Source organism: Epinephelus moara, chromosome 3, assembly GCF_006386435.1.
Source record: "Epinephelus moara isolate mb chromosome 3, YSFRI_EMoa_1.0, whole genome shotgun sequence".
Classification (NCBI taxonomy): Eukaryota; Metazoa; Chordata; class Actinopteri; order Perciformes; family Serranidae; genus Epinephelus; species Epinephelus moara.
In genome coordinates, this window is record NC_065508.1 from 21,438,781 (window position 1) to 21,444,189 (window position 5,409).

At 34.0% G+C, this 5,409-nt stretch overlaps 1 protein-coding gene across 2 annotated transcripts in view; it reads left to right on the forward strand.

Moving 5' to 3' along the window:
• Nucleotides 1-4,234: 4,234 nt before the first annotated feature.
• si:ch211-283g2.1 (sodium- and chloride-dependent GABA transporter ine) overlaps nt 4,235-5,409 on the forward strand; it is a 66,947-nt gene continuing 65,772 nt past the window's right edge. For both annotated transcript variants that reach the window (XM_050041086.1, XM_050041087.1), the window contains exons 1-2: nt 4,235-4,434; nt 4,786-4,809. The gene's annotated coding sequence lies outside the window, so the exon portion shown is untranslated. The remainder of the gene's footprint in view (nt 4,435-4,785; nt 4,810-5,409) is intronic.

Genomic DNA, 5,409 nt, shown 5'->3' on the forward strand with positions numbered 1-5,409 from the left:
TGGATGACATATATACTATGACTTTTTTTCATGGTTTTTGACGACATACTATACTATGACTTTTTTTTATGGTTTTGGACGACGTATTATACTATGACGTTTTTTCATGATTTTGGACGACATACTATAATATGACATTTTTTCATGAATTTGGACGACATACTATGCTATGACTTTTTTATATGGTTTGGGACAACATACTATACTATGACTTTTTTTATGGTTTTGGACAACATACTATACTATGACTTTTTTTATGGTTTTGGACGACATACTATGCTATGACATTTTTTCATGAATTTGGACGACATACTATACTATGAAATTTTTTCATGGTTTTGGACGACATACTATACTATGACTTTTTTTTCATGAATTTGGACGACATACTATACTATGAAATTTTTTCAAAGTTTTGGACGACATACTATACTACGAAATTTTTTCAAGGTTTTGGATGACATGCTATACAATAACAATTTTTCATGGTTTGGGACCACGTACTATACTATGGCTTTTTTGTATGATTTTGGACAACATGCTATACTTTGATGTTTTTTCATGATTTCAGACCATATTACTATACTATGACTTTTTTTCATGATTTTTGATGAAATACTATACTTTGAATTTTTTTCAACGTTTTGGACGACATACTATACTATAACAATTTTTCATGGTTTGGGACAACATACTATACTATGACTTTTTTTCATGGTTTTTGATGACATACCATACTGTGACTTTTTTTCATGGTTTTGGACGACATACTATGCTATTACATTTTTTCATGAATTTGGACGACATCCTATACTATGACTTTTTTATGGTTTTGGATGACATACTGTACTATGACATTTTTTCATGGTTTTGGACGACATACTATTCTATTACATTTTTTCATGAATTTCGACGACATACTATACTATGACTTTTTTATGGTTTTGGACGACATACTGTACTATGACGTTTTTTCATGGTTTTGGACGATATACTATTCTATTATATTTTTTCATGAATTTGGACAACATAGTATACTATGACTTTTTTATATGGTTTTGGACGACATACTATACTATGAAATTTTTTCAAGGTTTTTGACGACATACTATAACAATTTTTCATGATTTTGGACGACATAGTATACGATGAAATTTTTTCACGGTTGTGGACGTTATACTATACTATAACAATTTTTCATGGTTAGGACAACATACTATACTATGACGTTTTTTTTATGAATTAGGACGAGATACTATGCTATGACTTTTTTTTTCATGGTTTTTGACGACATACTATACTGTAACAATATTTAATGGTTTTGGACGACAAGCTATACGATGACTTTTTTTGCATAGTTTTGGACAACATACTATACTATGACTTTTTTTATATGTTTTTGGACGACATAATATACTATGAATTTTTTTCATGATTTCCGATGGCACGCTGTACTATGACTTTTTTCATGGTTTTGGAAGACATAATATACTATGAAATTTTTTCAAGGTTTTTGATGACATGCTATACTGTAACAATTTTTCATGGTTTGGGACGACATACTATACTATACTATGGCTTTTTTGTATGATTTTGGACGACATGCTATACTATGACGTTTTTTCGTGATTTCGGATGACATGGCTATAGTATGATGTTTTTCAAGGTTTTGGACGATATTATTATACTATGACTTTTTGTCATGATTTTTGATGACCTAGTACACTATGACTTTTTTTCATTATTTTGGAAGAAGTACTATATTATGACTTTTGTTTATTGTTTTGGACGACACACTATACTATGACATTCTTTCATGATTTTGGACGACATACTATACTCTGACTTTTTTTCATGGTTTTTGACAATATATACTATGACTTTTTTTCATAATTTGGGAGGACAAGCTATACTGTGACTTTTTTTCATGGTTATGGACGACATACTATACTATGACGTTTTTTCATGATTTTGGACGACATGCTATACTATGATTTTTTTTCCATGTGTTTTGACGACTATGACCATTTTTATGAATTTTGATAACATACTATACTCTTACCAATTTTATTATATTTTGATGACATACTATACTATTACCATTTTTTTGTGTGTTTTTTGATGACATGCAATAGTATGACCATTTTTTGTGATCTTTAATGACCTACTATATTATGACCATTTTGATGGTTTTCTGATGACATACTATACTATGACCAATTTCTTTTATAATTTCTGATGACATATTATACATACACATATCATTATTGTCACATACATATGCTGTCATATATTAACACTTACTATACTATGTACTTACAACATATTGTATCACAATAGCCATAATTATTATTCTGATATCATTATTTAAATTAATGTTGTTGTAAGCTACTGTCATTACAGTTTGTCCTGCATCTCTCTGTGGCTCTGACTCTCTTCATGTATCATTGTGTCATATGGATCAATGTAAATGTATTATTTTGATCTGCTTTGTACTACATGTATTGCACGTCTGTCCGTCCTGGAAAGGGAACCCTCCTCAGTTCCTCTTCCTGAGGTTTCTACCATTCCAAAGGACAGAGGGATGTAATATGCTGTAAAGCCCTCTGAGGCAAGTTGTGATTTGTGATATTGGGGATTATAAATAAAATTGAATTGGATTGAAAATTGAACTATGACCATTTTTTGATGATTTCTGATGACTTACTATGACTATGAATATGACTATACTATGACGATTTTTATGATTTTTTTATGACATACTGTACTATGAATGTCTCAGATGTGTTTAAAATAGGCTGAATGTGATAAAGATGAGCTTAATATTAATAATATATAATCAGAAAAAAAATAGGAAAAAAAAGATAACCCAATTTTTACATTCGGCGCCCCATGATTAAAACCACCTCTTTCAAGTATTGAGTCCAGTTTCTTCTCATGTAACACTGATGAATGTATCTGCTTCAATAGCAAGTCATTAACATACAAACATTCACAGTATAGTCACGTCCTCAGCCACCATTACATCACCACTTTAAGGTCAAGTTCATTTATCACAGTTAGTATAAACCTGCAGAGGGAAACGGACTGTGATTCTTCTTTAACAATGGCACAATATTTCAATTCAGTAACCATGTCTTTATTTATAGTTGCGGTATCTGAACTGCGACATGTTCTTTAGCAAGGTCCGAGTTTTAGGTGGGACATGACTGTTGCCATGGTGACAAACTTCCTGGTCAGGGTGTGGGAGCTGGTTCGGGGTGTGAGAGGTCCTTCTGTCAGCACAGATAAAGATGGAGGCAGGACTATCTGGGTGGTGGGTTTTGACTTTGACTCTTTATCTGCAGCAGCAGTGCAACATTTTTTTCCGTTTGCATTTGAGATAAGTTTCTTTTAATTCTTCACCACATGTAAAGACAGGAAAGGATGTCATTACAGCTGTCATTACACAACAGGCTGGTTTATACAAAGTCATCAGGGGAAAGTTGTTGGGAGGGGGTTCATGAAACTGTTTGCTGAAGGAGAGAAAAGTTCTACCTTATATTTTTCCTTAATGACAAGTAACTGTAATCTTAATTTAGTTACATCATGTAGTGTTTCCCGTCCTCCATGTCTCTGCCACGTGTTTCTAGCTTTGTCCACTTCTCATCCCTCCTTCCTCACCCCATCATCCCTGACTCAGATCAGGACAAAAAATATAACACTGTGGATTCTACTCTACAAGAACGTATTTCCACATTGTCTAAAACAAACTGGGAAAAGACAGAACAAAAGAAAAAACCTTGAAAAATACTGCTTAAAAATACTGTACTAAAAAAATAAAGTGTTTTTAGATTATTCCCCATAAGAAAGGCTCCTAAAAAGCTGCGATGAGTTCACGTCTCTCCCTGTGTGGCAGCTAAATGCTTGCACTTATCTCACATTTAATTGTTATTTATTATAATAACTAGAATTTAAATAATTTCAAGCTCTCTTCTTAAAATTAACAAAACCCCGAAAGATAAATGATTATCAGTATCACCGGTGGTTTCTTTAAAGTTAATATTTATTTACAGCAGTGGTACTGGAGTTTGTTTCTGGCTGCAGTATCTGTGTCCTCTCTGTTCATGTTTGTGCCATGACTGCCCTCTTCAGGATCAGAGCAGCCATGTCATCAATCAGCTGCTGGGGGACATGACGGCTCATGTCCTGAAGACATACGACTCCAGATAACAACAAAAGACTGACAGCAAGTTTCATTTTCCTTACTTACACAGACAACACACCTTAATCAGCATTTCTGTTAATGTGCCAGTGTCAGTCAGCCAGATTATTTTTAAACTGCAGTCGTTTGGCAAGAAATTCTGCAGCTAATGAAGTGACAGAAGAAGAAATACAAACACAGCAAGAGCAACCAGTGGTGTGGTACAGTTACTCAAGTACTGCATCTCAGAGGTAAATACTGTACTATATATAATACTAAAACACTCACAGGGAGCATTTCACTGCACTGTGAGTACATTTTGCTCATTACATACTTTTACATGAGAAGGGTGAATTAAGGGTGATTGGGACTGCTTTTGAATTTCCTCCACAGCCCAATAAATGATGCATTTCTGCAATACTGAAGATGTTACCTGTAAATTTGATGAGAAAAGACAGTTACGTCATATTTCAGGGAGGTGTGACAAACTCTTTTTGAGAAAACTGACCCTAAACCTTTTTATTTCATGCTTTAATATGATTTCACATGCACATTTATTCGTTTCCTGTTCTTCATTATGACTCTGTGTACATTTCTGTTAGGCTTTACTGCTGAAGTCCGTCCACGTGAGTACAATATAAAGCTGTCTTTCCTCACTGTCACACAGCCCCCCTCCCTTCCACATTGCCCTTAATTCTGTCCCAGCAAATGTCATTGAACATGTTTAATTGAGGTGTAAAAAAAAAAAAAAAAAATTTGGGTTTGAAAAATTGAAAACATTTAGTTGAGGTTCAAAAAAAGCTCATCAAGGTTAGTTAGGGTTGGGTTCAGAGGTCAAGGCTGAGTGTTAGGGTTGGCTTGGATAGCGAATTAGTGTAAACTTGGTGCTTTTTGCTAGCAGGCAAAAGACCAGCTAGCAAAAAGCACCCGGCAAAATCCAGCTAGTTCATAAATATTTTCATTGTTGATTAGGGTTCTGCACACACAAAGAGGTTCGGAAGCACTAATCTAGAACATACAGTCAGGTCCATAAATATTTGGACAATGATACAGTTGTCGTCATTTTGGCTCTGTACACCACCACAATGGGTTTTAAATGAAACAATGAATACCTGCTTAAAGTGCAGACTCTCAGCTTTCATTTAAGGCTTTTTTCAAAAATGTAGTATGAACCGTGTAGGAATGTCAACCATTTCTTCACAAAGTCCCCCAACTTTAAGGGCTCA